Raw genomic sequence first — 21519 nt, forward strand, 5'->3', positions numbered from 1 at the left:
CACAACCGGAGCAATGTGTGACTGGAAGAAATGAATTAGCCATTGGAAATTCTCTAATTGTTGACATCTGGGCATCAGAACTCTCTGACTTCAGAAGAGGCAAAAACCTGCGTCTCAAGTTAAGTGATTGATTTTTGAGCGTTGGGGCTGACTCTAGGTGATTAGTTAATATTGCAATTGTGCTCTATTTCTGAACTTCTTTAGTTCACACTATTAAGAGGTTTATGAAGGGAATTTATAAGTTCTTCATATCCATCAAACACTCTCTGTAGTGGTGTGCATTGACTTTGACATTTTTGTAATAATTAAAATACTCCGCTTTCCGTTTTTTGTTCACAGTATCTTTTTCTCCCCAAGATAGGGAGTTTTTTGTTGTCTGTGAGTTTTTTCGGATGGCAGGAGGAGCCCATGATGCTGGCCAATTCAGTGGAGTCCTAATTATTGGTTCCCTGGGCCATTGAGGCTACTTTATTTATATAAATTCTCTATCATAGTTCGGAGTCTTGCACTCACCTACAGATTGTATAATAGGAGTGATTTTTTGTGTTTTTTGAGATATATTATTACACTCCTGACAATTTAAGAATTATTTTGTACAATTCTGGAGACCACACCTTCAAAAAGATATAAACAGGATGGAGTCAGTCCACAGGGCGGCTACTAAAATGGTCAGTGGTCTTCGTCATAAAGCGTATGGGGACAAACATAAAGATCTCAATATATACATTTTGGAAGAAAGGCAGGAGAGGGGAGATATGATAGATATTGAAATACCTATGGGGCATAAATGCACAGGAGATGAGTCTCCTTCAATTAAAAAGAAGCTCTGGAATGCTGGGGCACAGACTGAAGGTGAAAGGGGTTAGACTCAGAAGTAACCTGAGGAAATACTTCTTCACGGAAAGGATGGTGAATTCGTGGAATGCCTCCTGGTGGAAGTGGTGGAGACAAAAACAATAACTGACTTCAAGAGAGCTTGGGACAAGTGCATAGGATCTTTAAGGGAGTAACGGGGAGAATAGATGATATGGATGGGCCGACTGGATAGGCCATATGGTCTTTATCTGTCTACATTTTTCTCTGTTTCTATGGCAATGACAAGGTCAGATGCTGTTCTAAAATGACCCCGATTGTACAGGGCTGGTGTCCTAACTCTATTTGCAAGACAGACCAGAGGGAAGCAGCAACACAAACCAAAATGAAACAAAACAGTAAAGAGGGCAGCAGATGGAGTAACAAGGTGGAACCAAAAACAGGTGGAAGCAGATTTTACTGAAGGACCCGAAAGAGCCCTTGTTTCAGCAACTGCCTGCGTCAAGGTCAAAATTGCACGTTGCAGAAGTACAGCACTCACTTCCTGTATGACCTCGACAATAACAATATAGAAAAAGTCCAATGGAAGTCATACAGGAAGTGAGTGCTGTACTTCTGCAACGTGCAATTTTGACCCCTGACGCAAGCATTTTCTAAAACAAGGGCCGTGTCAGGTCCTTCAATAATATCTGCTTCCTCCTATTTTTGGCTCTGCCTTCTTGCTCCATCTGCGGCCCTCTTCACTGTTTTGATTCACATCCTAACTCTATTAGCCAGTGCCCTGCACAGGACAGACCTATACACCCTGCTCTGTTCAGCTACAAGGCAGCAGCTTGAAGGGGGTGAGACTGCAAAAAGAGAGAAACTATTCTTCTCTCTAATCCAGAGCCTCACTTACGTCATTTCCCAGGGGCTGCTGATGTAGGAGATAATAAGGTGTCTGGATTGCCATCAAGTACAACAGCAAAAAAGCCCTACTTAATTGAACATGCCTTAGCTAGAATCCATTTTTGGGAAAAGCTTGGTTTTATTTTTGCTTTCTTTTATCCTACTTTTCAGCAGAGATCATTCTTATTCAGTATTTGCCAAGCTTCTGCAGTTTCTTCAACCCTCTTTTGTGCTGAAAATAGCACAGCTGCATAAATGTAACAACTCTCCCACACATTCAATGAAGCTGAAAATTTGTTTTCTTGCGGGAATTCTGCCACTGATGGGACACAAAGAAAATGATTAACTTCACATGAAAAAAAAATACAATCAGACCATTGCCTTTGATGTCAGAGCCCAGAGTGTCTGGTCTCTCAAATTTAGAAAATCTACAACATGTTAAAAATGGAATATACAGCGCTTTACAATAAGTCTTCACATGCGTGTACATTTTCCCATTCTGTTGTCTAAAAAAAAACCCCCAGTTTAAAAAAGACCTGTTTATGCTTATTAAACATTTAATATTCTGCTTAACTTGTACAGACCAGTGGTTCCCAAACCTGGTCCTGGAGGCACCCCAGCCAATCAGGTTTTCAGGATAGCCACAATGAATATTCACGAGAGAGATTTGTATGCAGTGGAAGCAATGCATGCAAATCTCTCTCATGAATATTCATTGTGGGTATCCTGAAAACCTAACTAGCTGGGGTTCCTCCAGGATCAGGTTTGGGAACCACTGGTACAGACCAAAGCAGTTTACAATTTTATACAATGAAACAGAAAAGAAAATATTAAAATAAATAAAACTGAAGAACTCCATAATATTGATGACATGGACTTATATACATTAATACAGCAATCATTCAAAGTAATCATGTAAAAAATGCATGAACTTTATCTTTCACAGAGACATGAGTATACTCGTTCAATCTGTGCCGGATGCAAAGAACAAATCATTAAGAAACTCCAAACTGCCCAAAACACAGCAGCCAGACTCATATTTGGAAAAACGAAATACGAAAGCGCCAAACCCCTAAGAGAAAAACTACACTGGCTTCCACTTAAACAACGTATTGCATACAAAACCTGCACCCTGGTTCATAAAATCATTCACGGCGATGCCCCGGTCTACATGTCAGACCTCACAGACTTACCAACCAGGAACACAAAAAGGTCAGCACGCACATTCCTGAATCTCTACTACCCTAGCTGCAAAGGCCTAAAATATAAATGATAACATCCAATAGGGAAAATTCTATTTGTAAACACAAAGTACTATTATTAAACCAAATATCACTGTACTCTCTGTTAATTTATTAATACTTTTAATTCAAACTGTATAAACCTTTTGATAAAAAATAGTTTTACACATATAAACACAAAACCCGTGTAACATGCAACACATATCCCCCACCAGTGCTTATAACGTTACTGGAGCTTCTTATTTAATTAAGCATATACATACATCCTCTGCTAAGATATTCTAAATATATCAATATAGCCTTGATGATTATTCGTAGTCCATAATCCATATCATACTTATATTGTCCACTCTATCTTTGAGGTATATAGATGCCAGGTGAAATATATATATACCAAGAGCTTTGTATGGGAAGATCCCTTTCAAAGTACTCTTTAATCTTTTGTCTTTTGTCTTTTCAATCCATCCAGTATAGAAGCTTCCAGTGCTAGAAGCACCTATGGCTCATCTTTATTCCACCTTGTTCTCTCATTCAAATCACATTTCCTTCTTCGGTTCTCAATGCGAGTTCGCATTTCGCTCTCAGCTTCATCAGGAGAACCACAGTCAACACCCTAGACGAACACATATAAACCTATATAACATAACACCACACACTCCTCTACAATCCTTATCAAAAAAATATATATATAACAACCATCATTCATCTATTAATATCAAAAACAAGTAATTGGCAACTTACCCAGCGGGCTAATTTCCCGGTCTGGGCCAACAGGAAATGACGACATTCAGCTCTTGAGCGGAGTCTGGATGTCGCATATATATACCACATCCAGCCCCGCCTCCTAACTACCGACTAGTTCAAATCCATTCCACCTCTAAATTTAATCCCAGAGGGATAACAGTTTTCCACTGATAAATAAAGCGTTGTTCAATGTTAAATAAGATTTCACTCACATTGCCACCCCGATTCTCCACGGGAACCTGTAGCAATGCTATGCACTTTATATCTTCTATAGTATGTTTGTGTTCCTTCCAATGAACAACCAAAGGGGCATCATCCCTCATATTCCTGATATTGCTGATATGTTCCGCTAATCTGATCTTCAATTTCCTTTTTGTGTGTCCAATATAATATTTTTTACACGGGCAAATTATACAGTAAACTACCCGTTCACTATTGCAATTCGTAACAGATCGAAGATAAAAATATTTATTTTGAAAACCTGGTATATCTAAAACATTCGTGGACATCGCGTATTTACAATACACACAGTTGTTACATGGGGAATGATGTCCCCCAGATTTGTTCCTGCGAGGACGTTTCACCAACTCACCTAAATTTAATTTACGACTATATGCCATTTTTGGGTGTTCTTTGAACACTGGATGAATACTTAAAATGTGCCAAAACTTATGAATTATTTGTCCGATCATTGGAGCCCTGCGGGAAAACGGAAGAACACAAGCAATTGGTTTAACCTTTGATTTCTGTTTTGGGATAAAAAGCCAATCCCTCTGGGCATATCGGGCCCGTTTGTAAGCCCGTTTAAGTACTGATAGTGGGTACCCTCGTTGGAGAAATCTCTCTGTCATATTATAAGCCTGATTTTTAAATTCTTCTAAAGAAGAACATAACCTACGTAATCTCAAATATTGTCCAACAGGGACCCCTTTTCTTAACGCTGTATGATGGAAACTTGAATAATGTAACAGGGTATTTCTATCAGTACTTTTCCTATAAATGGAAGTCGATAAGTCATCATAATTCGTTTTACTAATTTTAATGTCCAAAAATTCCATGACCTCCCTGGAAATTCGCGCCGTAAATTGAACACATGGATCGGCCCTATTCAGATATTTTATAAATTTACCCAATTCTTCTTCCGAGCCTTTCCAGAACAATATTACATCGTCTATATACCGACGCCATAGCACGATATGTTCGTGCCATGGGGAAGGATAGACGTATTGCTCTTCAAATCTTGTCATATATAGGCAAGCTAATGAGGGAGCAACAGTAGCGCCCATAGCTATACCTCTCTTTTGGCGATAAAACATCTTTTCAAATTGAAAATAATTAAACCCAATGACCCAAAAGAGAAGCTGGCGAAAAGCTAATCTCTTTTCATTAGGGATGTCACACCGTTCCAGATAGGCACCAGCTACTTCAACAACTCCATCTTGGGGTAAATTTGTGTACAGGGCTACTACGTCAAGGCCCACCAAAAAGGTAGTATCCCTAACTAGCCCTTGATCTTTAATCTGATCCAAAGTATGAATAAAATCTGTAGAGTCACGGACATATGAGGCCGCTGTACTAACCCAAGGTTGAAGATACTTATCAACTAATTTTGAAAGAGGTTCTAGTACAGAATCTCTGGTACATACTATCGGGCGTCCCGGGGGGTCCACCATGGATTTGTGAACTTTTGGAACAAAATATATATAAGGGATTTTCGGATTAGGGTGGCAAAGGAATTGTTGTTCTCTTACCGAGAATATCCCATTCATCACTGCCCTTCCTACATACCCAGTTATCAAATTTTGTAGATATCCAGTAGGATCATAGGATAAGCTATCATAGAATTCCCTTTGTTGTAGCTGACGCAACCCTTCTTTTATATACTTTTGTTTATCTAAAATCACTGTGGAACCTCCCTTATCCGCTCGTATTATTATAATTTGCTCATTATTTGCCAGCTGTTGAATACTCAAATATTGATTCAGAGAGAGGTTATACCTGAATGGTATCTTAACCGTCTCCATCCTTTCTAATTCTCTCAACACTAATTTTTGAAATGCCATTATAGATGGATCAGGGGGACCAGGCGGGGACCAACGGGACTTCACTCCTGTGCGTGGTAAAAAACCACCCTCTTCATTTTTGGCTTGAGGGGCATCGAAATATAACCGTAATTTTAACTCTCTAAAAAAATTATACAGCCCTTGTCTGGTGGAAAATGCATCATAAGTCGAGTAAGGGACAAAAGACAGTCCTTTATTTAATACTTCAATACTTTTATCTTCGATCTGTTACGAATTGCAATAGTGAACGGGTAGTTTACTGTATAATTTGCCCGTGTAAAAAATATTATATTGGACACACAAAAAGGAAATTGAAGATCAGATTAGCGGAACATATCAGCAATATCAGGAATATGAGGGATGATGCCCCTTTGGTTGTTCATTGGAAGGAACACAAACATACTATAGAAGATATAAAGTGCATAGCATTGCTACAGGTTCCCGTGGAGAATCGGGGTGGCAATGTGAGTGAAATCTTATTTAACATTGAACAACGCTTTATTTATCAGTGGAAAACTGTTATCCCTCTGGGATTAAATTTAGAGGTGGAATGGATTTGAACTAGTCGGTAGTTAGGAGGCGGGGCTGGATGTGGTATATATATGCGACATCCAGACTCCGCTCAAGAGCTGAATGTCGTCATTTCCTGTTGGCCCAGACCGGGAAATTAGCCCGCTGGGTAAGTTGCCAATTACTTGTTTTTGATATTAATAGATGAATGATGGTTGTTATATATATATTTTTTTGATAAGGATTGTAGAGGAGTGTGTGGTGTTATGTTATATAGGTTTATATGTGTTCGTCTAGGGTGTTGACTGTGGTTCTCCTGATGAAGCTGAGAGCGAAATGCGAACTCGCATTGAGAACCGAAGAAGGAAATGTGATTTGAATGAGAGAACAAGGTGGAATAAAGATGAGCCATAGGTGCTTCTAGCACTGGAAGCTTCTATACTGGATGGATTGAAAAGACAAAAGACAAAAGATTAAAGAGTACTTTGAAAGGGGTCTTCCCATACAAAGCTCTTGGTATATATATATTTCACCTGGCATCTATATACCTCAAAGATAGAGTGGACAATATAAGTATGATATGGATTATGGACTACGAATAATCATCAAGGCTATATTGATATATTTAGAATATCTTAGCAGAGGATGTATGTATATGCTTAATTAAATAAGAAGCTCCAGTAACGTTATAAGCACTGGTGGGGGATATGTGTTGCATGTTACACGGGTTTTGTGTTTATATGTGTAAAACTATTTTTTATCAAAAGGTTTATACAGTTTGAATTAAAAGTATTAATAAATTAACAGAGAGTACAGTGATATTTGGCTAAAATATAAATGAACATGTGCTTCCAGCTTCTCTTACATAAGCACGCAACTATGGAATGCACCACCAAAAGCCATAAAAACAATGCACGACCTAACAAACTTCCGAAAATCACTAAAAACCAACCTGTTCAATAAGGCATACCATAATGATCAATCCTAAATATCAGACAACAAAACCTATACCAGAACTGGACAAAAGCGAATTTTCTATACTGGACTGCTTCGTTTACTTTGTCACTAATGAACTCTAACACAATACCACTTTATTTCCCATTCCGGAAATGAATTCTCCGTATTTGACTTCTTAATTCACTCTGTCACTTATGAACCTAATGCAATACACCACTTTGTATTTCTCATTCCGGAAATGGCGATCGCCATTACGGAATAATGTAAGCCACATTGAGCCTGCAAATAGGTGGGAAAATGTGGGATACAAATGCAACAAATAAATAAATGATTACAGCAGTCTACATTAAAGACCTCTTTAAACAGCAGGATCTTCAATAAAATTTTAAATTTCTTAAAATTTTCCTCCAAATGGACATAGGTGGGAAGATGAATCCAGAGGGAAGGTGCTAAATAAAAAAAAGGCTTGCATCCTAGTTGAACTTAACCTAGCTCTCTGTAACGATGGAACTATCAATCTATGGTCTTGTAAGGACCTCAAAACCCTTGGAGGGTTATACAGAATAGTTAAGGAGTTTGAATAACCTAGCTGTGAAATCTAGACTGCCACAACTTGACATTTCGTCCTTTAGATTGTAAGCTCCTTGAGCAGGGACTGTCCTTCTTTGTTCAACTGTACAGCACTGCGTAACCCTAGTAGCACTCTAGAAATGTTAAGTAGTAGTAGTAGTTAAGGAGTTTAAATAACCTAGCTGTGAAGTATGAAATGCTTATGAGTCAAGGTTAACACCTTAAATTTCACTCTGTATGAAACCGGTAACCAATGTTATATGTTCATATTTCCTATAATTGCCCAACAATCTAAGGGGGTTGCTTATTAAAGCTTAACTCGAGTTATCTGCAGCATGGCCCACAAGAATAAAATGGGTCCTGCTGCAGATAACTCAAACTAAGCTTTAGTAAACAGGGGCATAAGTGTTGTAGTTTGCAGAGTCTGAAGACATCTAATACTAGCTATTGATGTGCTTGCCTAAATTAGATTACAGTAATCCAATTTGGAAACAATGCATGAAGCAATGGAGTGTTCTATAATCAAAAACAAAATGTGTCAGAAGTTCATTTCACCAATCAACACGAAAGAACTATAGAAATATTCAAAAAGTAATTAAGAATAAGAAACCAAAACGTTTCGACAGCACACGTTTTCACACCCCTTGATTCGATACTTGATAGAAGCCCCTTTTGAAATTATAAAGTCATTTGAGGCATCATGTTTTCCCTGAGATTAACTTCTAAGAACTGTTGGAAGTACATTGGCTTTTTGTGTACGGTCTTTTTAAAGACCAACAGATAACAATCATTGTAGCTATTCGGTTCCACTTGTTGGACAGACAACTACAAGACTCTTGAGGCAAGCACACCGTGCTGAAACATGGTTCTGTGCCAAATCTTTTTTGTAAACGCAGGAACTGTTCTTATGTGTTACACAAATTAAAGTACTGTTTTATTTCTATGTCCCACTGGTTGTTGAGCATTCTTCTATTTCCCGCTTTTTGTTTTTTTTGTAATTCTATAAGGAGCTGTTTCGTGGCAAAACAATTACACAAAAGCAAGTTTCCAGCTACACAGGATTCTGTTAAGTACACGCCAAAATGCAATGGTATGTACTTTACAGGCAAGCATTCACATGGATAGTGTTTGGGCAGAGCACACACTTACATACATTTTTCTGCAATCTAGGTGTGATCATTTACGTTAGCTCTATGACTTGAGTGAAAATGGGGGCCTGCGAAATAGGTATGTGAAAGCACCTACTTTTCTTTATAGAACAGGCTTCAAACAAGCACTTTCCTAGCATCTAAACCTAGATGCTTCCTTATAGAATTACCCTCTAAGGGGGACATTGCTATAAAGTTGATATTATCAATTTAGGCATCAAATAGGCACATAAATAACCAGAATATTGGTATATGTATATAAATCTATTTCAAAAAAGCTCCAGTATTAATTCAAAAAACTTTTAATTGTTTTAATTATATTAAAAAAATACCTCTCTAATCTTTATCTCTAACTTCTTACCCTGCGCTGCATTAGACAATATTTACAACAACAATGAAAACGGCATTCATATGAAATTACAGTCACACAGCAATCTTAGTTGATACCATGATACTTAGTCTCTATAAAACAGTGATTGCCGCCACGCTTTCCGCGTGACCACTGTATTGCAGTCAGTTGTGTTTGTCCCAAATGTGCCACTGTTCAGTTCAAGCAGAAACACTCCATTAGCCGTTCATGCTCACAAATCCCACTTGTGCAGCATTATACAGGTATTAAGAAGCCAGTGAAAAGCTCCTTATTCAACTTCTGATGTTTTCAGTATATACCGGTTCCCCAATGCTGATCCGCATTTCACTAGATCTTCCTCAGGAGGAACCACCGTTATATCTACAATAATTCAACAATGACCTCATTATAACCATCACTATCCTCCATATTTTAAACTTATTGTTACAATATACTTTGAACAAATACTCATTCACATACCTCTACTCGGCTACATGCCGGTTAAAGGCTCCCTCAGGCTTGGACCTCATAACGCCGCATCAGGAGTTACTGCGTCAAACGTCATTTCGTAATTTAAAGGGCTAGATGTAAGGCAACTCCCTATTAGTTAAAGAAACAGACCTCATACCCATTCAACTTCCAAATTGAGGCCATTGGGAGTGACCGTACCCCATGAAAAAATGAATCGCTGCTCCATAACTAACAACCTAGCACTAACATCCCCGCTTCTATTAGAGCAGGGAAGATGCGCTATTACCACACATCGAAGTTGATTCATTGAATGACTCAATAAAGACCAATGTGCTACCAAAGGATTTTCTTGCTTACCATGTTTAATATTGCTGACATGCTCTGCTAGTCTACTTTTCAACTGTCTCTTAGTATGTCCTATGTAATATAAATTACATGGACAAATAATACAGTAAACCATGCAATCAGTATTACACGTGGTATTGTATCTTAAAGTATGTTCCCTGTTAGAATGGGGAATAGGAATAATCGAAGTGTCCAACTGATAACAACAATATACACACCTGCCACATGGAGAGTGTCTACCGACTGCAATATTCCTATTAGGTCTCTTAAGTAATTCACCCAAATTAGCCTGACGTCTATACGCTACTCTAGGGGTCTCGCTAAACTCGGGATGTATCGCAAGCACCTGCCAATATTTGTGGATTATGGTGTTGATCCTAGATGCCTTTGAAGAATAAGGGATGACGCAAGCCAGTTGACTACAGGGGGACTTAGGTCCCGTGGATAACAACCATGGACGATGAGCATACAGGGCCCTTTTATATGCTTTTTTGAGGATCCCCATAGGGTACCCTCGGTTCAGAAACCTCTCAATCATGATGCTGGCCTGTCTCTTAAATTCTATTGTTGATGAACACAATCGACGTAACCGTAACAATTGCCCGACCGGAACACCATTTCTGAGTGCTCTATGGTGAAAACTCTGATAATGTAATAGGGTGTTGCAGTCGGTAGGCTTTCGATAAATGGTGGTAGAGAACTCCCCTTCTTGAGATCTCATAATTTTGATATCCAAAAATTCTAGCTCAGCATCATTGATTCTAAAGGTAAACTTAATGTTAATGTCCACCGAATTCAGGTACTCAATGAAGGTCCGCAATTCACGTAAAGAGCCCCGCCAGAATAATATAACATCGTCAATGAATCTCTTCCACATGTAGCCGAGTAGAGGTATGTGAATGAGTATTTGTTCAAAGTATATTGTAACAATAAGTTTAAAATATGGAGGATAGTGATGGTTATAATGAGGTCATTGTTGAATTATTGTAGATATAACGGTGGTTCCTCCTGAGGAAGATCTAGTGAAATGCGGATCAGCATTGGGGAACCGGTATATACTGAAAACATCAGAAGTTGAATAAGGAGCTTTTCACTGGCTTCTTAATACCTGTATAATGCTGCACAAGTGGGATTTGTGAGCATGAACGGCTAATGGAGTGTTTCTGCTTGAACTGAACAGTGGCACATTTGGGACAAACACAACTGACTGCAATACAGTGGTCACGCGGAAAGCGTGGCGTCAATCACTGTTTTATAGAGACTAAGTATCATGGTATCAACTAAGATTGCTGTGTGACTGTAATTTCATATGAATGCCGTTTTCATTGTTGTTGTAAATATTGTCTAATGTAGCGCAGGGTAAGAAGTTAGAGATAAAGATTAGAGAGGTATTTTTTTAATATAATTAAAACAATTAAAAGTTTTTTGAATTAATACTGGAGCTTTTTTGAAATAGATTGTGAGTTTGGCTCTGGGAATTGTGGTGTATCCCCTATTTGGGCATATGTATATAAATGCCAATATTCTGGCTACATGTTATTCATTAGAAAGGTACCTAAAAGCAAATGCACATAGCTTGAGGGTGGATGTACATGTTGGTTGAGTCCAGGTAGAATGTGGGCACAGCAATTTAGGCAGAAAAATTTACACAAGCTCTACGGCTGGCATAAGTGCTCAAACCTAAATTATAAGCACTTATTTTACCCTGCTACGCTAGTATTCTCCGAAGGAAAGTAGGCACCTACTTCTCTTTTTGGTAGTGGTTCCTAAACCTGGTCCTGGAGGCACCCCAGCCAGTAAGGTTTTCAGAATATCCACAATGAATATTCATGAGTTAGATTTGTGTGCAGTGGAAGCAGAACACGCAAATTCCTCATGAATATTCATTGTAGGCATCCTGAAAAGCTGACTGGCTGGGGTGCTTCCAGGACCAGGTTTGGGAACCACTGCTTTATGGAGTAAGTTGCCACATCGGTGCCTTCTAGGAGCCTAAATACAGATATATGGCTATAGAATTACGTGCCACATGTCTACCAACTTTGCCTAGCTGGTGTAGAAATATGCTGTCACTTGCTCTCAGTGAAATACAGGCCAAGGGCTCAGGTTAAGAGCTAGGCCTCTAAAAATCAAACATCATCTCTGACACAGATACATTTCACTGCAGCAAATGCTGAAGAAAGCAACTGAGGGCAGATAGAGGGAGGGGAAATCTGCTCTATCAATAATAGCGAGACTGGCACCAGCAAGAAGTCATGAGCAAAGATGTTTTGGCTAGTGGAAGATAGCAGTGGGTCAGCTGCAAGTAGGGGGGCTGGAGGGAACTTGGAAGCATGTCACATCATTTGTTGATACTTAGAGTTTTGGGAACATGTGAAGTCATTTTTATCAACCGATAAGGGCCAAAGAGTTATGGTGAGAAAGTTAGGGTCCATAGGGATGAATAGAGCCAGAAGGGTATAAAAAGGGCAGTCTGCAAGAGCAGAAGGCTGAAGAGAGAGGACAGACTGCACCTGCTGTGTCGTGAAGCGCTGTTCCACCATGTTCCAGATATGAATGCCTAATTGCCTGTACTGCCTTTGGTGAGACGCTAATAAAAATACTTTCTTCTATCCCAGTGTATCTTTCTAATTGTTGATGGGGTTTATACTCAGGCTGTGTAAAACAGACTGAGAATATTGCCTCACCTGCTCAAACTATTAATACCACAACCTTATAGCCTCCTTATAGCCCCTAATATATTCACTGGATAGCGTAGTTTTTGTCATTCTTCTTGGCAGAATAGTTCAAGTTCTTTCAGGCTGGCTGGGGTCATCGAGATTAGGTTTATTTGATATCCTGCTTAGGGTCAGACCATCTGTGGACTGCAGTTTTCTGATCTTGCCTCAGATTTTCTGTTGGATTCCAAGTCTGGTTTTTGACTGGGCCACTCAAGAACATTCACTTTCTTCTTGCTCAGCCACTTCATTGCCGCTTTTGCTTTATACTTAGGATCGTTCCCATGCTGAAAGATGAAACTTCCAGGTCTTTGGTAGACTGAAACAAGTTTTCCGCTAGGGTCTGCCTGTACTTTGCACCATCCTTTCTATCTTCAGTCTTCACAAGCTTCCTCGTCCCCACTACTGCAAAGAATCCCCTGCAATATAACACCACTTCACTGCAATGTTAACAGAATGATGTCCTGTGATTTTTTTTAATTTGGAAATTTAATCATTTTACAAACAAGTACAAGAAAACTGAGAAACATATCCCACAAATAATCAATGAAACAATTGCTGCCTACATAATGGGAAGGAGGGAGTACAGTATACCCCAGAGGCCTGACCATACTTACGGCTAGGTTTACTAAGCGGTGCTATGGGCGCTTTAGCATTTTTAATGCGCGTAAATGGTGTACGCGCATTAAATCCTAACGTGCCCATATAAATGTATAGGCGCGTTAGCATTTAACGTGCCTTAAATTTACAGGCGCGTTAAATATGTTAACACACCTTAGTAAACATACCCCTTATTTCGGTAAGAGAAACAAACTCCAAGAAAAAAAAAAAGAAAGAAAAAAAGGAAACCACATTAAAATAAAAACAAAAAAACCCAAACCTCCTGGAAATAATTGAACACAGTCCTTATTTATCCATCAAAAGCTCTCCAGCTTAAGAGATCAAGAAAAACTAATTCTAGTACCTGCCACATCACCAGACATTTGCACTCATCAGACCACAAAATCTTCTCCCATACGTGTGTAGTATCCATTAATTGTTGCTTAACTATGGCATGCCATTTTCAAAACAGATGGATGTCTCAAAATGCCTTAAAAAAAACGTCCAAATCCCGATTTTGGAAAGTCAGAATTTAGATGAATCACACTGCAGTTCATCCAAATAACAAGGGGGAGGGGTGTGTGCTGTGGGCGCGTTTGGGGTGAGACTAGGGAGGGTCCAAAAATAGCACATTCAACAGCAATTTTCAAGCAGAAAGGTCCATGTCTAAAAAGGAAGGCGATTTATCTAGACCTCTTTCAGTGACATCTAAGTTACAAAAAGATGTTCTGATTGAGCAGCAGACCAGTAGAGGAAATAAGGCATGACCCCTCCTTAATCCCCCAGTGGTTACTGTCCGCCCTCCCTCTCCCCTGAAAGTGAAACCAGGCTCTATGTCAGCTGAAGGCATTACAGAAAGCCTGAACAAAGCAGCAAGTAGGGCAGAGGAGTAGCCTAGAGGAAAATCCACTATTTCTGGGATAAGCAGTATAAAATGTTTTGTACTTTTTGGGGATCTTGCCAGGTATTTGTGATCTGGATTGGCCACTGTTGGAAACTGGATGCTGGGCTTGATGGACCTTTGGTCTGTCCCAGTATGGCAATACTTATTTACTTATGTACTTATGATTAGCGCAGTGGACTGTAAACCAAGGGACACAAGTTCGAATCCTACTGTAACATTTTTTTTTTCTCAGGCTCCCTCCAGAAACAGAAAAATACTTACTGTATCTAAAGATATAAGACACCTGCAAGACTGAAGGCTATTGATGTGGTGGACATTCAGGTACCGTGGGTATTTTTCAGGTCCTGGAGGGATCGAATTTACTACAAAATTGGGATGTGAACCTGTGTCCCATGGTTTACAGTCCACTGCCCTAACCACTAGCCTACTCCTCTGCTCTGAAGGGACATCTCTGTGGCAATTTTCTATGACTGCTGCTAGACAGACATCCCTGTGCGTTGTTTTCCCCTGTTTATAATTTAAGCATTTCAGTTTGTAAAATGGTTGTTCAAGATGGATGTCTCCAGCTTAAAGACGACCTTCTCACATATTTTTGAACAAGAAATCTGTTTGTATTTCCTGGTTGAGAATAGCTGTTAGATGGATGGGTTTCTTTGTATGTTATGGGAAGTGGTGTACCAAGGGGGGGAGGCGGTGGGGGCAGTCCGCCCTGGGTGCACGCCGCTGGGGGGCGTGCCGTGGCGCGTGCCTGCTCCGAGTTTGCTAAACTTCGTCGCTCGTTCGCTGCAGCTCCCTCTGCCCCAGAACAGGTTACTTCCTGTTCCGGGGCAGAGGGAGCTGCAGCGAAGCGAAGTTTAGTGAAATCGGAGCAGGCATGCGCCGCGGCACCCCCCCTCCCAGCTGCATGCACCCGGGGGGGTGTCATTTCGCCGGAGGGGGGGCGCATCGGCGCTCCACCCCGGGTGCCATCCAGGCCAGGAACGCCACTGGTTATGGGTAGGACATCTCCATTCTGACTTGGGACACTTCTTTTGAAAATGCCCCTCCATGTGCCACATCATACAGCTTTTCTTCAGCAGTTATTTCCTTTGTGCCACCCTCCCATTTAGGCCATGCTTGTGGAGTAACCTTATTATTATTGAACAAGCAGCATTTTCTCCAATCTCAGATTGGGGGTGGGGGGGACTGCATGTGAGTTAATCCTGCCCTCACATATCAGGTCAACTCCTGTCACTGGACACAGGTGGTTTCCACCAAACTTATTGGCTTTAAAGGAAACTGAACAAATCTGGGATTGCTATGCCAAAGAATAGGAAGACTTATTCTAGAATTTTTGGTTTCTTAATTAGTTTTTGAGCATTTCTATAATTGCTCTTTTCCTGTTGAAATTCTAGAGTATGTTGTGTAGGTCAGTGAAATGAATTCCTCCTCTAATGCATTTTCAACTATATTTTTAGACTGCAGAAATGTGAAAAACATACCAGGGTGCGAAGACTTTTGCAAGGCACTGTACGTCAATAACAATTCCACTTATATCATTAGAACAACACATTTCTAATCCTACATGAGCCTTGTCTATCTCCCAGCTGCTCGCATATTTATTCTATACATAACACTAAGAGAAGTCATTAAGGAGCACACATCCTTTGCATATCAAGAATCTATACTACATTTTATGCCCACAGCGGCAGCGGGATTTATTCAGCAGTCATCTCTGCTGTGCTTTGCTATTATAAAACACATTATGTAGGTCATCAAAAGAATGATGCTTAAACTGTACACAGGCATTTTACTGCTAACGAACTGACTCCATCTCAGTTTCAGTCAAGTAGCCTAAGCGTAGTTGCACTCTAGTGAGGAAAACTGGTTGACAGACCCTTACTTCTGATCAACAGCTCAATATGACCTAAACCCAGGTCCATGCATCAGGGCCGCCAAGGTGGGCCCGGCACTGGAGTCTGTCCCTCTTCTAATCGTGTCCCAACAGGAGCAGAGGAGAAAAACTCCGGCGCCGGGCCCCCCTTAAAGGCTAGGGAGGTGCAGACACGGGGCTTCAGGGTCTCTGGTTTGGCTGGCAGGGTCCTCAAGCCTCGCCAGCAGAAGCCTCCCTCCAGTGCTGTTCTCCACCGCATTGCCTGCCCTGCGGCTGCTTTTCCCCTCACGTCATGCTGTTCGCTGCATTGCCTGCCCTGCGGCTGCTTTTCCCCTCATGTCGCACATGCTCGTGAGGGGAAAAGCAGCCACAGGGCAGGCAATACAGTGGTGAACAGTGCTAGAGGACCCCTGCCAGCCAAGGTATGTGGAGTTGCGGCAGGGGGCACGGAGGTAGGGCAAAATGTGCTCCCCCCACACACACTTTGGGCTCCAGCCTCCCCCAATTTTTGTAGTCTGGCTACGCAGCGCCTGGGGGGGGGGCAGCAGTGGCAGCCCCGAGACCGGCTCTGTCTGATGGCAGCCCTGCCATGCGTCACATACATTATGAATCCTTTCTGTTATACAACTGACCTTTGCTGGTGATTGATTTTTTTTCCCCTCTTCTGTGCAACTGCCACAGCAGCTAAAAACTTAAAGGGCACAAGATTAACTGGCCCTACATAAAAAATTCTTCACACAAATTCTGCTGTGTAGGACATTTCAAATACTAGCAAAAACCCTCTGTTCTAGAGCTATGTAAAATGGAGTTTTCTTTTTCTTTTGAAAATAATAGGTCACGCTGTGTACGTATAAAGCTTCAGGCCCTTCATTCTATAATCTTGCATACAACATTTTATGCTTACCGCATAGATTATAGAATACTGCCAATTACAAGCATAACTTAATTGATAAATTAGGCTCTAATTGAAACTAAATACCAATAATCAGTTACAATTGGAGTTAATTGGCACTAATTTGCAGTTACACTTGTAAGTGCACTTCATTGTAATTCTAGAATGTTAGGGGCCCTTTTACAAAGCAGAATGCTAATCTGGAGCTATCACCGGACCAATGCAGGCAACCAGCTGTAGTTCCAGTGCAAGCTATTTCCTGCGCTGGGGAAAATAGGGCTATATTTTTTAGCATGGGTGGCGGTAAGAGCAATCTTACCACATGGCCATGGCTATTTTCAACAGCACAGAAAGGAGAAGGAAATAGACCAGGCAAACCAGAATCAGACAGGGAGATTTCAAATGATGATAAATAGTTTATTGATGAAGGCTCGACACACGGCGTTTCAACTGTTAACCTGCTTCAGGGGTCTAAAAATATGTAAAGACATCAATTGGTCAATGAGCGATGGTACAATGAGATGAAGAAATATGGTCTTTACAAAGACCTTTTTGCGAGAAATCCGTAGGTCCTGTGCGTGGTGAGTTGTTGCTACTCCAAACGTTTGAAGTACTGACAGCTAACCACACATATCATTGACCAATTGATGTCTTTACATATTTTATATAAAGACTCCTGAAGCACGCTAACAGCCGAAACATGGTACTCTGTCGAGTCTTCATCAATAAACTATTTATCATCGTTTGAAGTCTCTTCGTCTGATTCTGGTTTGCCTGGTCTATTTCCCACACCTTTCTGTGCTGTTGTTATTTTCTCGTGGGATCTCGGCGTTCCCCTGCCCCGGCGGACCTTCACTGAACCCATGGTTATTTTCAACCTGTTCTACCTGCAGCGGTAAAAAGGGCTGCAGCACGTGGCAAAAACGGCCCCTGCCAGTAGCACAACCCAACTGTGTGTGGTGTCATGATAACCTACAATTAGTGTGTCTCACTAAAAGTGATGGGCACTCAGTAGAGCAAGTAGAGTGGGCATTTGCTTTACAAGTGTATATATAAGAGAGTGCTTGGGAATCAGTAAAAAGACACACAATGGTTTTGCACGTAACCCTGACATGTTAGCGCTGTTACAGTTAAGGCAGGCATGCGTCAACAGTCACTGCACACTATTCAAGCAGTAATTGGCTTACTGCAGGACAGTAAAAGGGCCCATTAGTCTTTTTGATGTTGTCATTGCACAACATATACATGAATAAACTTACTTGGTCTAAACAACGGAACTTTCCTATCTTATTCCTAATGCGGACAACCTTTGCTTTCAGGTTTGACTGAAAAGCAAAAAGAGTGCAGAGGGTCTGACTGACAGCCACAACCACAGTGCAGCTGCTTTCCAAAAGCAGTGTCATGGCCAATCCAAAGCGAAACCAGAATTTAGTTTCCCAGGTAGGGGTTCCCAAGCTTCAAGAAAGCAACTGGCTATGGAATTTACCAGGACAGTATACTTTGCCTGCTTGTGCATGGAAAGGATAATTCCAAGGAAGATTTGGGAGAGATACCAGTGACAGAAATGGTATTCAAAGCTGACGAGTCGGAGAAACTGAATCAAATCTCTGTAAACCTGGAAGATGTAATGGGGCAATTTGACAAACTGAAGGGTAGTAAATGGCCTGGACGGACCAGACCATCCCACTGATGCAATTGAAAAATGAACTTGCAGAACTATTGTTAGTAATATGTAATGTTCCTTTAAAATCAAGGATGATACCGGAAGAATGAAGGGTGGCCAATATAATGTCGATTTTTTAAACAGGTTCTAGAGATGATCCGGGAAATTATAGACCGGTGAGCCTGATGTCGGTGACGGGTAAAATGGTAGCGATTATAAAGTACAAAATTACAGAGCATATTCAAAAGCATGGATTAATGAGTCAAAGCCAACATGGATTTAGTGAAGGGAAATCTTGCCTCACCAATCTACTGTATTTCTTTGAAGGGTGGATAAAGGTGAGCCGGTTGATATTGTGTCTGTGGATTTTCAAAAGGCATTTGACAAAGTACCTCATGAAAGACTCCAGAGGAAATTGGAGAGTCATGGGATAGGAAGCAGTGTTCTATTGTGGATTAAAAACTGGTCAAAAGATAGAAAGCGCATACTGTCCTGTTTTATTTTTATCAGCTCACTGACCTGTATGGTTTTTTTGTTTGTTTGTTTTTAATTGTTCCATATTATATGCTGTTATATGTTTTTATAAATATTATGTTGCTTTAAAATCAATAAATAAAGTTTAAAAAAAAGATAGAAAACAGAGAGTAGGGTTAAATGGTCAGTACTCTAAAGGAGAAGGGTAGATGGTGGGGTTCCCCAGGGGTCTGTGCTGGAACCGCTGCTTTTTAACATATTTATAAATGATGTAGAGCTGGGAATAACTAGTGAGGTAATTAAATTTGCTGATGACACATAGTTATTCAAAGTTGTTACATCGCAAGAGGACTGTGAAAAATTACAAGAGGACCTTACGAGACTGGGCATCCAAATGGCAGATAACTTTTAATGTGAGCAAATACAAAGCCACGCATGTGGGAAAGAGGAACCCGAACTATGGCTATGTGATGCAAGGTTCCACATTTGGAGTCATCGACCAGTAAAGAGATCTAGGTGTCATCGCTGATGATACGATGAAACCCTCTCCTCAGCGTGCTGCGGTGGCTAAGAAAGCAAAGAGAATGAGAGGAAGTGACGTCACAGACCTAGATGGCCGCCTGAACTCATAGCTCCAGAGCATCCTCACTGCTAATAAGCTTCATCAGCGATCATCCGCCCTGATTTTGCAATATCTCCCCTTCGGTGCACACCGCCGGTCTAGAGAGCGGATTTAGCCTGTTGATAGGTGGTCATGTTGGTGGCTCGGAAAGAAAACGAGCGTCAACCTGCTAGGCAAGCCAGTAAGGCCCCGCGATGCCATGTTTCATCTGCGCGCCTCTCACACTTGGACTCTGATTTGGCCATGTCCTTAACGGATGCTTGCACAGTGCCTTCTACTCGGGGTCTTTCTAAAGATTTAACAAAGTGTCTCACTGAAATCCGAGATCAGATAAAATCATCTAAGAAGGAAATACTGGAGCGTATGGACTTTCTCAGTGTGGATTTGAGGGAGCTGGGGGGTTGCGTGGAGGACCTGGAGGCTCATGTGGACGACCACAATGAGCAGCTGAACGGTGCAGATGCTCGCTTAACAAAGCTCATGGCTTATTATGATGATTTGCAACACAAACTAGACGACTTGGAAAATCATGGGCGTCGCAACAACCTCCACCTACGCGGGGTTCCTGGATCAGGAGACGAAGAGGACGTTGCCACTATTGTGAGATTGGTGTGTGGAAAACTGGGGATGGAGGACATGGCGATCGAAAGGGCACACAGGGCCCTGGGAAAACCAGTGGATAACCATCCCCGCGATATTGTTGTTTGCTTTGCCTCCTTTCTGGTTAAAGAGCAAGTGTTGCAGTGGGCTTGCCAGGTACCTTTTGTGGAATATAACGAGGCCAAAGTTATGGTGTATCAAGACTTATCTCAATTTACCCTGACTCAGAGGCGCACAATGAAACCTGCGCTGGACGTCCTGGTCAGGAATAAGATCCCATATCGTTGGGCTTTCCCCTTCGCACTCTGTAGTGGGCAAGTTGCATTGGATTCATCCAGTGGCGTACCAAGGGGGAGCAGTGGGTGCGGTCCGCCCTGGGTGCACGCCGCTGGGGGGGGTGCCGTGTGCCTGTCCGCTACGTTCGTTCTGTGCTCCCTCTGCCCCGGAACAGGTTACTTCCTGTTCCAGGGCAGAGGGAGCATGGAAACGAAGCAGACAGGCGCGCGGCACCCCCCCCCCCCCCAGCAGCATGCACCCGGGGGGGACTGCACCCGGGGAGCGGGGCGCACTGGTGGTCCGCCCTGGGTGTCAGCCCCCCTAGGAACGCCACTGGATTCATCTCCTCTCTGATGTCTGGAAGATTTTGTATGGTGCTGGCTTGACGACCAATGAAGTTCCACCGGTTGACCTGGTTACCACTGCAAGGGCCAAACTTCAAAAATGGAAGCGAGTTACCAGCAAGACTAAGAACGCCCAGGCAGCTATCTGAACTAATTGACTGGACTGGTTGTATGCTTTTGCTTAGGGTTTATGAGCATTACCTTGATACATATATGCTGTGTACCAGTTGTATAAGGCTGATGGCTAAATAATGGGTTGGGGGTTTGAAGAGGGGGATGTGTGTCTGGAGGTGGAAGGGGGGGAGATGGGAGTGTAGGGGACTTTTTTTTCTCCCTTCTATCTGCTCTTTTCTTTCTTGAATGGATAGTTTTGGGCGGAGTGGATGAGTATGCATGTGTGGGGGGGAGCCGGGGGCAGTTTAGGTGGTGTTCTGGTTACGGCAGGGTCCTTCCTCCAG

At 41.6% G+C, this 21519-nt stretch overlaps 1 protein-coding gene across 1 annotated transcript in view; it reads right to left on the bottom strand.

Moving 5' to 3' along the window:
• APBA1 (amyloid beta precursor protein binding family A member 1) overlaps positions 1 to 21519 on the bottom strand; it is a 294305-nt gene that overhangs the window by 157163 nt on the left and 115623 nt on the right. The window lies entirely within an intron of this gene.

This window comes from Microcaecilia unicolor, chromosome 2, assembly GCF_901765095.1.
Source record: "Microcaecilia unicolor chromosome 2, aMicUni1.1, whole genome shotgun sequence".
In the NCBI taxonomy this organism is placed as follows: domain Eukaryota; kingdom Metazoa; phylum Chordata; class Amphibia; order Gymnophiona; family Siphonopidae; genus Microcaecilia; species Microcaecilia unicolor.